Source organism: Marmota marmota, unplaced genomic scaffold (genome assembly GCF_001458135.2).
Source record: "Marmota marmota marmota unplaced genomic scaffold, marMar, whole genome shotgun sequence".
Lineage (NCBI taxonomy): Eukaryota > Metazoa > Chordata > Mammalia > Rodentia > Sciuridae > Marmota > Marmota marmota.
In genome coordinates, this window is record NW_025999968.1 from 21670685 (window position 1) to 21688878 (window position 18194).

The 18194-nt window shown below is 31.8% G+C and overlaps 1 protein-coding gene across 1 annotated transcript in view; it reads right to left on the reverse strand.

Annotated features, from left to right (window-relative positions):
• Nucleotides 1-18194, reverse strand: part of Epha6 (EPH receptor A6) — an 800746-nt gene that overhangs the window by 422501 nt on the left and 360051 nt on the right. The gene's annotated exons all lie outside the window — the stretch shown is intronic.

Here is an 18194-nt window from a genome sequence, read left to right on the forward strand (position 1 = left end):
GCTCTGATTTTAATTATTTCTTGTCTTCTGCTATATTTGCTGTTGTTTTGCTCTTCCTTTTCTAGGGTTTTGAGATGTAGTGTGAGTTCGTTTATTTGTTGGTTTTTTCTTTTTTTGAGGAATGAACTCCAGGAAATGAATTTCCCTCTTAAAACTGCTTTCATTGTGTCCCATAGATTCCGGTATGTTGTGTCTGAATTGTCGTTTATCTCTAAGAATTTTTTGATTTCCTCCTTTATGTCTTCTGTAACCCATTGATCATTCAGTAACATATTGTTTATTTTCCATGTGATGCAGGATTTTTCCTTCCTTCTTTTTTCATTGATTTCCAGTTTCATTCCATTATGATCAGATATGGTGCATGGTATTATCTCCACTCCTTTATATTTACTAAGAGTTTTTGGCTATATTTTTGCTTTCTCTAATTGGAAGTCAATCTAATTATTGACAGTTTAAATTCTGTTACTATGTTTGTTCTTTTCGGAAAGCTATGTGCCTGTCCACAAAGTCTAGATAACCAAAACTCCAAAGATGTAGAAAATTCATAGAGTGTATCCTATCTACATTTAATGATGCAATGTGAAATTTCTGTGAATTTGAAGATTTAAAAAAATAACAGCTGGGTATTTTAATTAATGGACAACAATTACAAAACAAAAACCATTAAAATTATACTATTGTGAAAATAAATTTTGCTACATTTTTCAGTAATGCACATAGTTAAGTCTCTTGTAGTACTTCAATCACATGAATAAATATCTGCCATTACTCTCTTACAGATTTGGCTTCATTCATTCATTCAATAGGATTTTGACATCAAACTCCGTGGAGTTAGGATCCAGGTGTTGGTGTTTTTAAGTATACTAAGTGATTTTAATGTGCACCTACGGTTAAAACCTCACTGTAACTTAAAGTGCAGTATTAGCAATACCAGAGATCGGTTAGAAATGAGGAATCTTGGACCTCACCCCAGGCCTAAAGAATCAGAAGTACAGGAAAACAAGATGCTGCAGATAATTCAGATACATTTTCAAGTTTGAGAAACACTGCATAGAAATTGAGAGATAAGGGAAGTAACACAAGAGATTAAGGAAGGAATTCCTGGAGTAACTGACAAATGGGAATAAAAAAAAGGAAAAAAAAAAAGCAAGTTAAGGAGCAAGGGAGAGGGAAATGAAGGAAGTAAAGTAAAGAGAAAGGACCATTTGAAATGATCAACCCTCCTCTGAAACACTTGGACTTGTGAATACTGTCTGAAAAGGAGCTTATGTGTAGTTAAAAATTTGTGAATGACTGATGGGGCAGGTCCTTTGGGGTCACTAGGTCTCCAGAGGATGCTCCTCTCAGTTTTGATTTCCTTACAAAGGCACTTTTTTTTTTTTTTTTTTTTGGCTGTTTAAAGAATATCCTAAAGGGGAACGTCCTCTCACAGTGTGAGCAACTTGTAGTTTGAACTCAAGGTTTAACATTTTAAACAACAGCAGATGGGGTAGAGAGGGAAGATGAGAGGGAAGGGGAGGGGGGATAGTAGAGGATAGGAAAGGTAGCAGAATACAACAGTCATTAATATGGTATTATGTAAAAATGTGGATGTGTAACCGATGTGATTCTGCAACTTGTATTTGGGGTAAAAAATGGGAGTTCATAACCCACTTGAATCAAATGTATGGAAGATGATATGTCATGAGCTTTGTAATGTTTTGAACAACCAATAAAAACAAACAAACAAACAAAAAAAAAAACATTTTGTTTACCTGATTATAAAAATTAGGACTATTCATTTTCAGAAAATCAAAATAAGAATCACTGACAATAGTACAAAGCAAGATAAACCATCACTGATATGATTAATATAGCCAAATATTATCCTGTACAAATGAATATTTTCCTCTAAAGTTAAGCAGAACTGTGCTCCTGCAGATTTTTAGCTTGTTTTGTTTTGTTTGTTTTTTGTAAATATCATCACATGAGAATTTTACCTTTCTTTAAAAAATTTTAGTAGGAACATGGATCATTTCAGGAGTGTTAGTAACTGATGAAATCACTCTTCTTTTGTTAAACATTTATGTTTTTTAAATTTATTTTTCTACTTTTTTATATTTTTTTATTAGCAGAATTACTGAGTCCAAATATATAAACATTTTAAAGTGTCTCAATAAATACTGTTAATATCCTTATCATTAATTAAATATATTTAAATTCCCACACACAGTGTATGAGTTATATCTTGCACATCTTTACTAGCATCAAGTAGTATGTATTTTTAAATCACCTCTAATTTGACAGGTTAAGAAACATTTATGGTTTTTAAATTTCCTTGCTTACTAATGAAAACAGTTTTAAATAATATATAGGCAATTTTTATTCTTTCTTTTAAAATTTGTTTTGATCCATTAAAATTGTGGTTTTAGTGCTTTTCATATTATTTATTAATATTTATAAATTATAATTATATAAAATTCACCCATTTTCATGTTTGTTACAAATAACACACTGATTAAATCTATTTATTTTCTTCAGATATATTTAAATCATTTCTGTGTACATATGAAGAGTTGTCTGTCTTTGCTTTTGAAAATTTTCTAGAGCTTTTTGCATTACTCAAATTCTAGTCCCTCTAGAGCATATAAAACTCATTTTGCTTACAAGTTCTTATAAAATTAGTTATTAGTTTATTGTGAACAGTTAATCATTCAATTAATATGGACATATATGTATTTCAATCCCATGAAGCCAAAATTAAAATATACATATCAAGAAGAAATCATATAGAGGGAGGAATAATTATAAATCTGAAGTACAATGAAAGTAAGTATGGTTGTCCAATGTGATGGAAAAGTAAATTCTTGGACTTTGTATTTAAAATGAACAAAGCAAATTAAAATTGCTTTCTTCTTGTCTTTGTGAATTCGAAAATGTTTTCTTATCATTAGGCCTAACAATACATGGTTTCCTTAAACAGGATCTAACTCAACTGTGTATAACAAATAAAAAATATAAATACCTCACCAACAAGAGTAATATTTCCAAGGTAGGCTGCCTTAACTTATTCTTTCCTTATTTATACTCTTTTGGCTGTTTCAAGAATATCCATTGATGGTTGATAGTTCATAGTTGATGGTTCATAGTTCTAGTTATAAAGTATAGTTTAATGATTTTTCTAACATCATTTTATAATATAGAACTATTTATTTAATAGACATAAAATATAAAGAACTTATAATATCTCTAACAACTTTTCCTAGGAAAATCTACACTTCACTATTTTGTAAAGGTACCAGGGATTGAACCCAGGGGCACTCAACCATTGAGCCACATCCCCAGCCCTTTTTTTGTATTTTATTTAGAGACAGGATCTCACTGAGTTGTTTAGTGCCTCACCATTGCTGAAGCTGGTTTGAAGTGATTCTCCTGCCTCAGCCTCCCAAGCAGCTGGGATTACAGGCATGTGCCATTGTGCCTGATTTACCATTCACTTTTAATGAAATAGTACCTATTACAAAATATTTTAAATAATTATAATAAAAACAAAATAATCCATATCTTCACCTCCAGAAAAGGACCATTCCTAATTTTTTTTTCTATTTAGCTTCACAGATGCTTATACAAACTCAGAATTATTTTTAAATATTGTTTTATAAACTCATCAAAACATCACGATTGATAAATTTTGTTAGAATCTATCTTTTAAAGAGTTCAATTCACAAACCTGCTAAAGATTACTGTGTCAGACACAGTAGGTTAGCTTTTTCAATACCCATTTTCAAGGGTGTTCTTCATGGACCTTTGTTCCCACTGGAACTAAAATGCACCCATTATTTTCTACCTGCTATATAGTTGGGGATAGCTATGGGCCAAACTTTGACTAGTAAAATCCTACAAGAAGTTTGCTGATTATGGACTGATAAAAGCTCCCCCCGCCCCCAAAAGAAAGGAACAAGGATGGTTGGTATTACTGTTTTGCAGTACATACATTTTTGCTAGCTTGAAAACAGGTATGTGGCCAGAAGGAGCAGCTAGCATCTTTGCAAACCAGGAAACAGTAAGCGGATACTCTTTGTATGATAAAGCAGAAATGCAGAAAGAACCTGAATCCCTGAATCATCACTGAGTAATTCTATCACCTTCAACAATGTCTCAACCTCTGTTCCTGTTTTATGAGAAAAATAAAATTAAGGAACTCTTAAACACATCAACCAATTACATTGCTAACTGGCATAATTAGTTAGTCCTTTTTTATTCCTGGCAATTTTAGACATAATTCCTTGGTAATTGTTCACTCAGAAAACAAAGGCAAATTGAGAATATTTTTCCTAGTGAAAAGAATAAAGGGATTTATGGGCAACTCTTTCTTGGGCCTAGAATCCCCCCAATTTAACCTTACCTTATTGTACTCATGTGTTTGGAGATTTTTCTAATATAAATGTCTTTATCATCTTCCATTAGGCTCAGGAAAATAAAATAAAAATAAAAACTCCCCAAGCCAAAATAAGCAAACTTCAATTTAAAATATAAAATGGAAATTAAATATAAACATTAGCTTTTTCTCCTCTATTCATTTAGTCAGTTAACCAACATTTACTGAAGGTATATTAAATGACAATACTGTTCTCTCAGAAAAGATGTGGTAAATAATATTTTTGCTTTATATCCTTCCTTCCTTTCTATTGATCTTAAACCAGTATTCTAATAGGGGCTAGATTCTGACAGACACTATGAAAGCAGATCCTAAATTGGGTTATATTTTTCTATTTTAGTGTATGCAAGAAAGTATTTCTGACCACAGAGGACCAATGTATCTGTGCTCATAAAAACCATTAAAGAGATTTTTCTCCAATACAGAATTCATAAAAGAAATAATAAAATGAGTAAGATGAAGAATAAACTACATTTGTTTAAATTGGCTTGTGAAGTAGTTTTATTATTTAATTACTTTTTCAAATCAATGAAATGTTCACAGGTATAGACACATTCACAATATGAATAAGTAAAAAATACAACAAAAAAGTAGTCAATTAATTTTCACTTGAAAGCAGATGAAGCTCATATTTCAATATAAAATAACAAATTGTTGTGGTTACACAACATTGGCTACAGATTGCAATAGTTCTATCTATGGTTCTGTTTTATGACACCTCTTTATTTCTATTTATTTCTAACGGAGAGTTGGCGAGTCGAATATAAACTCAACTTCTACCTAAATGATTTTATCTATATGCAAATCATCTCCTGGACATCTCTGTTAAAATACTTATGTACTTGCCCTTCTTTATAAATAAAAGCCAAATATCAAAGTCTCAATTTTCACTTTTGTTCTTTATATATTTGTTCTACCCTTTTAGCATATCCTAAGCTATTTCCAGGAATTTATGCAGTTCTTTAAGATAAGGTTAAGTAGAATGGTGTATGGATAAGGTTCAGTCTTTTTATCTTAATGGCCAAATCAGTACAATAGCACTGTTCTCTAGAATTGCACTGCTTGCTAGCATTTTACCAACATCTCTTGTATTGCATTTACAGTTTTTAAGCAACAATCCAATAAAGAGAAAGATATATAGCTGGAATAAGTTGTATTGGTTAGTGCTAGCTGTCTGCATTTTAAACACAGAAATCTCTATATAATACATGAAAATAATTCATCTTAACTTTTACTTATCCTGGTTAATTTTAATTCAGTTTTGAATTGCTCATCCTCATAAGGAGTCTGAAATAGGGGCAACTGGAGAAAATCTCCTTAATTCACATTATATTAATTACATGTATACATTTACATTGAAACTTCCACTTTCACATTTAGTTAAAAAGGCGAAATGCCTGAAGTATCCTTTTAAAAATAAAATAACTGACTCTGTATTTCAAAATGTCTAATTCTAAAGGAGAAAAAATCATTTTAGGTCTTGGGAGAATTTTTCCTTTTTATTCAGATTTTAAGTTATGGGCAAGTTAATCCAAAGCATCGAATTTATTACCTAAGAATGTAAGATGTTAACATCTAGGGCAGAGGTTGTTAAACTACAGCCCTTGGGCCAGATCTAGTCCCATGCCTACTTTTGGAAAGTCTTATTGAACACAGCCATGTTATTTCATTTATGCACTATCTAGGGCTATTTGCATGTTACAAGGAAAGAAGCAAGTAATCTGATAGAGAATTTATGGCCTGCCTAGCTGAAAATATTTACTATTTGGCTCTTTACAGAAAAAAGGTGAGATTCTAGAGGGACACATAAAGAGATTCATCATTTTTCTACAAGGAATTGTCATCTTTTTATTTGAAATAAATAAAGGAGCTGTCCTTCTTATTTCACAAAATAGCTTTAATAGAGAAAGCCACAATGATGTTCCAGTTTCACCCAAATTTGTGGCCAGAATCAGAATGGGAATGAGAAGCCACACACCTTCTCCCGTCCGTTCACTACACAGCTATGCTCCCTTCTCCAAGAATACATACTGTAGTTATCATTTTTCTTCTTTCAATTTTGTACATTATAATTACATAAAATGATGGGGCAGCTTAGAAAATAGCCTTGAAGTTAGCATACTAAATGCGATAGTTTAAAATACTGTATTCTATATTTTTATAAACATATTCATGAATTTAAATTAAATGCCTTATTGCAGCTATTTCCTATGTATGAGAACATGTTTTGTTAATATCAGTTATTTATGAATCAAAAGCATACTTAATTTAAAAAGTAGTTAATATTATCATGAAATAATGACTTGTAAGAAATATTCACTTAATCAACTGTTCTCTATTTGTGCATTCAACAAATATGTATTGGGTGCTTAGTATAAGCCAGGTTGTATTATGGACACAAGGTCTAGAACAAGGAACCATAACAGAAGTACTTGATGAGAAAAAGTTTATGTTAAATTTGGAGGGGGACAGAAATTAAATATTTAAATACAGTGGAAAAATCATTTGTACTGATTAAATAAATAAATATATATATAAATAAATAAGTGGGAAATGGTGATAAACCAAAAGGAAGTCATAGAATGGAGTGAGAAATGTTAGATATAAAAAGTAATAATTTTAAATAATGAGGGCATGGGTATTTCTTTGATAAAGGACCATTTAAGCAAAGACTTGAAGGAGATAACAAAAAGGAGTAACAGCAAAAGACCAAACCAAAAGTAAAACCCAAACAACACAGAGCTGAGTAGAAAAGTGGAGTTATATTATTAAGAAATGTATTAAGTGGGGCTGGGGTTGTAGCTCAGTGGTAGAGTGCTTGCCTCACGTGTGAGTCACTAGGTTTGATCCTCAGCATCACATAAAAATAAATAAAAGATACTCTGTATTTCATCTACAACTAAAATATATATATATATATATATATATATATATATATATATATATATATATATATATATGAAATGCNTATATATGAAATGCATTAAGCACATTTCTTTTGGAATTGACGAAATATATGTATATGTGGCAATATATCAAGAAATATATGCGTTTATTAAATATAACTTTTAGCTTTTCCCTAAAATTTGTAAGATATATTGCATCATAAACATGGCTCTTAAGTAATAGTAAGTATATTTGTGTCAAGGTTAAAATTAAGTATAATGAAAGAACTAAAACCTTTTCTTTTCCTTTATGTGCACAGAATCATCATTTTGAGTTTCAATATCCAGCTGTGAATTAGAGCCTCTTCCAATGTGGGCAAGACATTGTACTCTGAGAATAGCTCAGAAGCCCAGCTAAAAAGTCAAAAAATTTACTGTGGTGGTTCTCCATAATTTCTGTAGTGTCTGCTATGAGCTGTCTCAGTCTATGTGTCCCATCTTCATTTTCTAAAGAAGGTAAAAAAATGGTCTGGTGTGTTCAACAAAAAAAGAAGAATGAAGATTGTGTTAATAAATTTTAACTAAATAATTAATTTTATTAATAAGGACTGCTGTTTTCTCTAGGCCCAGGTTTTAAAAGTTTGTCCTAACAGCTAAGAGCTTAAACCTTCAGACAAGACTGATTAGTTAAAATTCTGGTTTGTCCACATCTTGGATAGGTGATCTTGACATTCATTTAGTCTAATACTATCTCAGTTTCCTTCTGTGGAAAATGCAAGAAGTAATACCTCATAGGGATTGGTTTATCTTATGATTTCATATTAAGTGGCTGGAAAGTGTCTGACACAATAAGTACGCTGAAATTTTATTCCACCAAAATGAAGGTTGAACTATACACATCTTCTTAAGATTCCTTCAAATTACAAAGAACAAGTTCTTCCTTGAAAATATTTTCCCAAATGCTATTAAAATTATGTCCAGTAGGAGTCACTTAGAGAAGAACCTTTTGTTCTATAAATGTCAGAAGACAACAGACATCATGGAACATAATACAGAAAAATAAACAAGGGACTATTTAGGAATTATGTGAGTTATACCATTTCTAGGGGTTTAAGGTCACATTCACTTAAAGTAGAGCTGTTCATTATGTTCATCTGTCATGAGACGAGTTAATGGGCATCAAGTATCTGATCAGCAGTGGTAGAGATACACATGTCTGGGCCTCCTCCATACACCATGTGGGCACCAAGATTCAGATGCATCTGCCAATTTACCACCTTATTTTTTAAGACTAGATAAGCTATTCTCAGATTAATACCCATTTTCAAATACCTAGACTCATCCATCTAGATGTATAATAAATAACAAATTTTTAAATTTTTAATTTTTTTTACCTGAGCTGTTATTTGTATGTCTCTATTTTCTAATATTTCCTCTGGGTATTTTGTTAAGGTAAAACACAGCTTTTTATGATGCCCTTCCCAATCAATATCAGACTATTTGTTTCAAGATAGTAATTAACTTCCCGATTAATTTGTCATACTTAATTTAAAATTAGGCATGCAAGGCTGTTAGAAACTGTGGTTGTGGTGTTTGCATCTGGCTGAGGCAGTAGCCACTGGCAGTCTTGATTTATCACTCTTCATTTAAATTCCTGTGCCAATGATTTTAGTTCCTAAATGCTGTGACTGGCATTTATGGATTTCAAAATCAAAGTGAAAATAAGCTACAGTTAAGAATTCAACAGCTCAGATCAATGAAAAACGGTTTTATAACTGTGCACCCTGCAGTTAAATCCTAGGGGCTTGACCAAAAAGTGCTTAGTGCTCAGAGATGTTGCTGTGGGAAGACAACCAGTATTCCACTGTAATGGCTGTTTATAAATCACTATCAAAACTGTGCATCTTGTAACAGTGCCATGTAAATTTGCTCCCAGATGGAAACTATTTTTTGCTAAGCCTTTCTTTAAAGAACACCACCCAGGAGAAAGCTTTTCCCTTTGGTAAATCTCATTTTTAATATTCTACAGTCTTCATCAGGCGTTGCTCGTATTTGAAAAAGTGGAATATAATATTGCTACTAAGATCTAGTCTATAATACACCATTCAAAATTTCCCCCTAAATTGAGTGATCATGATTATATAACTTCCTTATTAAACATTGACTGTGATGGAGTTCTTAACTCAGTGAAGATATGAACACAAAGTCTTTATTTGGCTTTTCTATACCCCTCACAGAAACAAACTGTGAAAATTTGTTCTTCCTGCATAGATCCATAATCCCAAGGTTTGACATGATGTACAAAGCCAATCCAAATGTTATTCTACTTTTAGGGTGAAATGCCTCTGGGAAATATTCCAGCTTGATTAAGCATTCTGCCTTTAAACTAAAGCCTTTAAAATCTGTATTTTATAATTGAACATATAAAAGAAAATAGACGTATTGGTGGGTAGATACCAGGAATTGAACTCAGGGGCACTTGACCACTGAGCCACATCTCCAGCCCTATCTTGTATTTTATTTAGAGACAGGATCTCACTGAGCTGCTTAGCATCTTGCTTTTGCTGAGGCTGGCTTTGCACTCACCATCCTCCTGCTGCAGCTTCTGAAACCACTGGGATTACAGGCATGTGCCACCACACCATGCTAAAATAGACATTTTTTAAATTCATTGTCTACTTTTGGTACATGATTATGTAAAGCTGTGGAAGTGGACTACATCACTTCCTTCCTTTCTTATTTACACAATACGATAGAAATTAATACTCATGTATTATAGCTAAATAAGAGTTTGCTCATTAGTTAATAATTTATCCAACAGCTACATTATATGTGGTACTTTTAAAAACACCAGGGATAAAGGGTACCCAATAATAAAACACCAAGAACATTCAGTCCTCAGAGAGGTTCCATGTCGTTGCTGAAGGGCCAAATTACATTTGGAAAGTATTGATCATGGGATAAAGTGATGGAATAAAGAGCACATACAAATTGCTTTGAAGACCCTTGGTTAGGTATTATTTTGGAAAATCAATATACGATAAACACAGGTAGTAATAAAAAAATTATGAGGTTGAAAGTGATAGTGAAATGAGAAAAAAAAGGAAAAAAGAGGAGGATATATTCTTACTGTTATGCCTAGACAATTAAAATTGTTTCTATTATATATTCAGTTGTTTAATGCAGCATATTTTCTGTTTTTTAAAAACCATCAGGATTTTTATTTCTTTTCACAGAGAGTCAAATGATTTGAACTGGACATGGGAGGAAAACCTACTGAGATGCTCCTTCTTTATCTTTTAAAGAAACTGAACAACTCAAAGTCACCATGACAAAATTTCAAGAATACCTAAAAAAGCATTACTGTGCAAGGTCTCTAGACATATCTGTGCATATGGAAAGTTAAAATAAGATTTTAGGAGAATGTCATTTTAGTGAAGGTATAGGAAAGATATCTGCATATTTATAAACTGTTATTTTCTTATTATCAGATCAAGTCTTTGTAATCATAGACTATTGATTTTAAATAAGAAAAGCCTCCACACAGAGCTATAGTTATGGCATATTAGAATGCTCATCATGTTATCTAAAGCACTATATTTATTTTATAGATGAAGAATCTGGAGTCCAGAGAGATAAAATAGTGTGAATTTACACAGCTGGATAGTAGCAGTTTAGGGATTAGAACTAAGAGTTGATCAGATTCTTAGCGGCTGTTTTCTGCCTCTGTATGTGACTAAACTACTGGACATTTCAACAGAAAAAAAATATAATGACATTATAAGTTATAAATCTATGAGTATGCAGATGGTAAATAGCAGACTAAACTATGTACATAAGATATGAAATTTGGAGCCCTAGAGATCCATAAAACCAAATAGACAATAATCTCTCCTATATATTCTCATGGCATTCTTGCTTACATTTACAAAGTTGAACACAATGCCTGTTGTAGGTCTCCAGAACAATGAATCTATTAATAGAATGTTTATAGCTGATGTTCTTACTGAGAACTTTATGATCAAGGGGGAAAGTATCATGGTATTAACACTTTAACAGGTTTGAGTATGGTAGAAATTCTCTATGTGTGTATTTGTGTATGTACTATATGAATATATGTGTAGAAACACATTCACACACCTAAGTTGTGAAATTTCTAGCAAATATATAATACATATATTTTATGTGACAAATGCTATGTTAGGCCACAGATTTTATACACACACACACACACACACACACACACACAATTGAAAAGATTAACATGTAATTGAAATGCAGAGTATGTAAGTATTGTGACATGGTGTGTATAAAGAGAGATACAAGGATATCATAAAGGATTTTGAAAGACATTTTGGAGACATAATCAAAATTATTAATTGTAATCCCACCAACACAGAGAATTAAAACATTGCAAATACTTTACAATTGTGCAGTTCATTTTCTTATAACTGTATGTAGACAACAATTGTCACACAATATGGATAATAATGTAGACAGTTTTCAGTCATGCTATTCATAATGCAATGTTGTAATTGTTATTTTCATTCATTAAACTTTTCATTCCACTTATAAACAGCACATTTTACTTATTAATTGTTGATGGTCATTTAGGATATTTATACATTTCTCTATTTTTAAAAAAGTACATTGGACTAGTATTATGATTCTTTTTGATTCATTTTTGTTTTGTTTTGGTACCAGGGATTGAACTCAGGGGCACTTGACTACTGAGCCACATCCCAAGCCCTATTCTGTATTATATTTAGAGACAGGGTCTCACTGAATTGCTTAGCGCCTCCGCATGGGGGAGACTGGCTTTGAATTCATGGTCCTCCTGCTTCAGCCTCCTGAACTGTTGGGATTACAGGTGTGCACCACTGTGCCCAGCCTACATATCTTAAATATTGATATATAATAGTGGATTTAAGGAATATAATAATATAAAAGGGTCAGATACACAATGACGTACAATTTTGTAGTTAATTCTTTAGTAATATGAGGACTTTCACCCTAAGCAAGCATGAGAATTACCAAAAAAAAAAAAAATTCTATTTGAGGAGAACATATTGCCTATTGTTATTGTATTATTATTGTATCAATTTTCATTTCTCTGAGTTTAAGAATGCAGTAATGTTAACACACATTAGACAATTGCATGTCTTCTGAGAATTGGTAACTTTTGTCCTTTGACAATTTTTACCTTAGTCTATTCATTACAAGTGTTTTCTTCTTTTCCATAATCAGTATTGTTTATGTGTTTGGATGGTACTGGGGATTGAATGCAGGGTTTCACACATGCTAGGCAAGTGCTTTCCCAGTGAGCTATATCTCCAGTCCTATATTAGCTTTGACATTTCAAATTTCTATTAAACTCATAAATCTTTTGCTTTGTAATCATTAACTTTTCTTTTCGCTCTTGTATTTTATTTATATTTTGGTACCAAGGATTGAACCCAAGGGTGCTTAACCACTGAGCTACAATGTCTATTTTCCCATTGGTTTTGGGATATAGTTTACATGCTATATTAAAACTCTGTATATTTCAAAACTAGCTTTGTGGTCACTTTGATCAGAAACTGTTTTTAATTTTTTCTTGGAGAAACAAATTAATTACTGAAAGGTCTCATTACTTATTAGTTAATTTTGATTAAACATTAACATTAATGTTCATGTTTTAAGGAGACATTCCTAGATGAGAATACAAGGTCAAAAATTTTCAGCATCCAAGAAGAACAACACCATATTTTTATTCATGTAACACCTTCATTATCCTAGAACGTTTGACATTTTCAAAATATAAACACAATGCACTGATTTTTGAAAATATTATGTAAACCTTCTTCCACACTGCCTAAGAAAACTTCAAACATAGAACACAAACAATATTTCAACAAAGAAACGGAATCATGAAAAAAGCTTTAATTCTCAAAAAGTAAAATTTGAAAATAAAGGGTTTTTAATGCAAAAATTAATACAGCAATGCTATCCTCTTGCCATATCTCTGTTTTATTTAGATAGTATAGAATCTATTTGATTGTTCAAATTCTAATTGTATAAACTTGTTTTACTTTTCTAGCATATATACACAACAATGATTTTAGCATCTTTTGACTCTAAAATTATAGTTTTTCCAACATACAAGACCTAGTAGCTATAACTTATGTGAAATAAGGCAGAATTCTTCCCCTCATCTGCCTGGGCCCATGGTGCTTCTGGCACATTGTCAAGCCATAACTGGTTTATAAGTCACATGAATGAAGTCAGATGTATGAATTCAGTATCTCACTGGGACTCTGGGTCACCATAGAAGGAGAATAAGAAAAATGTATGGAAAGGAAAATTAAAATTAAAATCACTGAGAAAAAATTGGAAAATTCATAGTAAAAGTTTATAGGATGACATTCAATTCTACATTGGAGTGAAAGAATAAGGATCTCTGCTTTAAAGGGTCATTTAAATGTCAACTCGTCATAAGAAGGTGATATATGAAAGATGTATCACACAAAAAGATCTATCAGAAAGCTATTACAATTGGCTATTTTTGCATTTCATCCACCATTATGGATTCTTTTACTGAAAGAAATGTGTAACAAAAATTACATGTTATATTAACAATTTATTTTTTAAAACTGTATTTTTGATCAATTTAAATTATGAGTGGCTAAATCTAGTTATTTATTTCTAAAGTACTAATATGGTAGGACATGACATTTACTGAGAATCTATTTTAGAATTAAAGCAGTAATTTAAGTCTGTACTATTTAATGAGATTTCAACTTAAATCTCTCGGACTTTAACCTCACTATAGTTTATCAAAATTTCACATAAAGACAATTAATTATTTTAACTTATACTACATTTGCAGTACTAATTATTTGAGGACTTGAAAACATGTTATACATTTTTAGCACATCTATAAAGATTTAGCTTAGTCAAATAAAAGAAGCTATTGAACCCCATAATATTTTAACATGAGATTTTAATTCATGGTTTCTAAAAGTAGTTTTTAAAAAGTGAATAAATTTTTAAAATAGAATAAACCATTCCTTATTTTGAAGATCTAGATTGCAAACATTAAGTGGTTGCATTATGAAAAGATGTAAATTTGATATTTGCTCATCATCAGTAACTGCACATGATTTAAGGTAGTGGCCTTGTTTTCCTGTCTTTTCTGAATGTTTCCTGGAGGCACCATTGATTGATGTCACCAGAGTGATCATGATAGAAACATTCAACTCTTTTGAAATAAGCATTCTTAATTCCATGACTCTCATTCTTTTGGAAAGGAGTCTTCTATTTAATGGCCCAAAGTTTTCACAGCATTCTGTGAGAGAATGACAGCAGGACTCTCAGATTATCTTGGAAATGCATCCAAAATATAAATAATCTGATATATTATATTTCTTTTAATGGTTCCTGTAAGAATAATGGCCATTGATGCATAATACTTGTCTACTCTATTAGAAGTACAGAATTGAAAAAAGAATGGATGAAGCTGGGTTTGGATGATAAATCTGCAAACTAGAAATGAGTAGGGATGATCTAACTCGAATGCACTACTGAAAGTCTCCCTATCTATAAAAAGTGATGATGCAGAGAAAGTGAACTTCCATCTCCTAAAGTGTAATTTATTTTTTCTATTTACCTTTTAAATAAGCTAACATTTACACTGGCAGTAGGAAGTTTTTAGGTAAGACATATGGAAGACCAAGGGGAAAGAGTTAGTTAAATGATACAAGAGGAATGGAAAGTTCTTAGAGATCTTTAAAACAGGATAAAAAATAATATTTATTTGAAAAGGATACATGTGCACCCACCTGACTAGTAAGTAGCTCAGTTCCACATTGTCTTGAAATTCTTTTAAGCATATAGAAATTATTGCCTGACAATATAAATGTGAAACTAATATGAGCTGGCAGCAGTTAGGATAATAAAATTCACATGATGAAAAATAATTTATTTTAGGAAATAATTTTGCACATCAATTGTAGTTTAAATTTACATGTATAATTAAGTAGCATTTCAACTAGAGCTTAGTTGTTCTCTTTTTAATAAATATATCTCACATTTTGTAACACAGCTCAATAAAAACAGTAGTTGAACATTTTAAATATTTAAAACTGCTCAGCACATTAAACATATCTTCTCATAAAGACAGAATAAAGAATCTCTTCCTCATTTCTAGCACTGTGAATGTGCAATTTCCTATCTATAACTGTTCAACATATTTATTTTTATGAATATAATAAAAACAAAAATCAAATTATGAGATATAAAATAACTATTAAATAAACTTGTTAAAATGTAATCTGAACCCATAGATAGATAATGGTCAACAATTTACTATTTACTTAGACAATATTTGAAGTAGGAAGTCAAAATAGGTGGGCATCCATTAACCTGAGCATTATAAAGTAAAAAGTAACATGTATTTTAGAAATTTAGTGATTCAGCAGAAGTGTAAAACCAGTTTTTTAAAGACAAAATGAAAGATAAAGTGCATTTCTATTCACATATTATAAGTATGTACATTGTTGTTAGAATTTACTGTAATAAAAAACCATCTAAATGTAGGCTGAATCCTACTTAAAAGAAGAAGCACAAATAATTTCAATGAGTTATGTTATTATTTTGAGGAAAAACCCACATTTCAATCTTAGGGCAGACTTCATATTGTATTTTCACAACATACATATAGCTGAGCACAAAGGTATCAACAACTGAAACCTACCCTCAGGTCTGTTAGAATGTCAAAATGATTAGAATAGCATTAGGCAAATTATAGAATTACCTTTCAATTTTTGTTTGTTCCTTTTTTAACCTTTTATTACTAAAAGCTTTGCTGACTGCCTAACAGAATAAATGTAAAGTCAAACAACTAGGCTTTCTTTCATAAAAATAGGTAAGTGAAACGTCAACATTCACTGTCATATCACTATTTAATAATTTATTACATCATTCAGGGCATTGCATACTAAGTAATATTTCAGGCATTCAGTTTTTGAAAATGTATATTGAATCTGATATCATATATTTAATTTAGTCTTTTTTTTTTAAGTCAGGCTCTCACTTTCACATCTCAAAAAGTGGGCTGCCAGCTGTTCCATAGAAGGCACCATGTCTCACTCAAACATGTATCTTGGAGTGTCACAGTCAGTGAATGTGTTTGCTGAGTAATACATAGGAGTTAGTTGGAAAAGCAATGGCATTACTCTTCTGTAAAATGTTTTCAGGACTGGCCTCATGACTGTATAACCTGTGCAGTTGCAGAGCTCCCACAAGCCCAGTGGGTTTAATGCCCAGTTACAGCCACACTGAAAGTTTTAATAGTTTTTATGTTTCCACTCAATGTTTTGTAAGTTAAGCCGAATGAGTCTATGGAACATGCACAGGGAGATTGAAGACCACGTTCCAGGCAACCCCCTTACCATAGCCACAGGATGGGTTCTCCCAGGCCTACTCCCCTCCTCTCAGCCACGCAGTCTTCCAATCTCTGACCCTGTCCAACGGGTTAATCTATGTGGGTTAGCAAATGCGTTGATCTCACAGATGGTGGACAGCATTCTTGGGATGCACCCTGCTTCCAGTTGCAGATATGGACACAATGGGATATGGACATTATGGAAAGTCTAGGTTGGGTCTGCTAGACCTTGGATATCTAGGTATGTGTCATGCAGATGTCATGTCAGTAGGGATGTCCCTTTCACCCAACCTATTCCAGGGAAGAGCAGCTCTAGGGAAGAGGTTTAAAGACCATTGGTGGCTTTTGTTTTCAGTTGAAGAGGCTTCATGAGGAAGGATCCCTGGGAACCTGGGAGCATCTTCATTCTCCTGCTTGAGTATGCTTAGTACTGAGGGAGTGTTCCATGTGTGGGCTCAATTTCTCAGGGACTATCTTCTTCCTTTTAATCTTCATGTTTCCGGCTGACATTTCTCTGTTCTAACCTACTTGAGACAATTTTTTGGGCAAGTGTTGGGGGTTGGTTGACTACAGAAAAATGAATAGTGTAATTTCAATTATTTTGTATGAGACAGATGCTTTTATATTAGCATTTAATAGTGGCATTGAGCTGTTTAAAGGTCAATGGTAAATTTTATGCTAATAATTTATAATTTTACTTTTTTTTTTACAAATATGGACATTAAATGGGAAATAAGTAGCACCATGATAAACAGAAGAGATTTATATTTTAGTACCTTTTATCGCCCTTTTTTCTTGCTTTTTGAACAAAGGGTCCTGCATTTTCCCTTTTCACTAGGCATCACAAATTATGTAGCTGGAACTGACTGTTTTAGAATCCAAACCAACAGAAAAGTGCTGAGGAATACATGGAAGAAAAAAAACACTATTTAATCTGAAGATGCTATATGGAATTCATTTGATTAAAGATCAGTAATTAGTTTTTCAATCATTACAATTTAAGTAATAAATTATTAAGTATAAAGAAATATCATATTTTAATGATAATCAGAATATCTGTCAACCTTGAAAATTTTCTACACAATAATGTGCATTTAATCCTTATTAATGATTATTTCAAAATAATAGTCTTTTAGAAAACATATTTTAAAAACCCACTGTTTAATAGTAACTACATATGAAAGAGTTTTTTTAACTTTTTTGTAGCCAGTGTTTGGTTAATGAAATCAAATTAGCTTCTGTTTTCGAAACAACAAATTGCACTGAAATTGGGCTAAAGAGCTTTTTAGACAATTGTCTCACCATAAAGTGGAACCTTACATCCTATGATGGGTATAGAATACACAGAACATGTTCATATACACTAATGTTCAATTTAGTTAAACATCTACAACCACACTCATTTTTTACAAAATTTAAAGCATTTTATTAATCAATTCCTAATATACCATTAAAATTGTCAATGCAA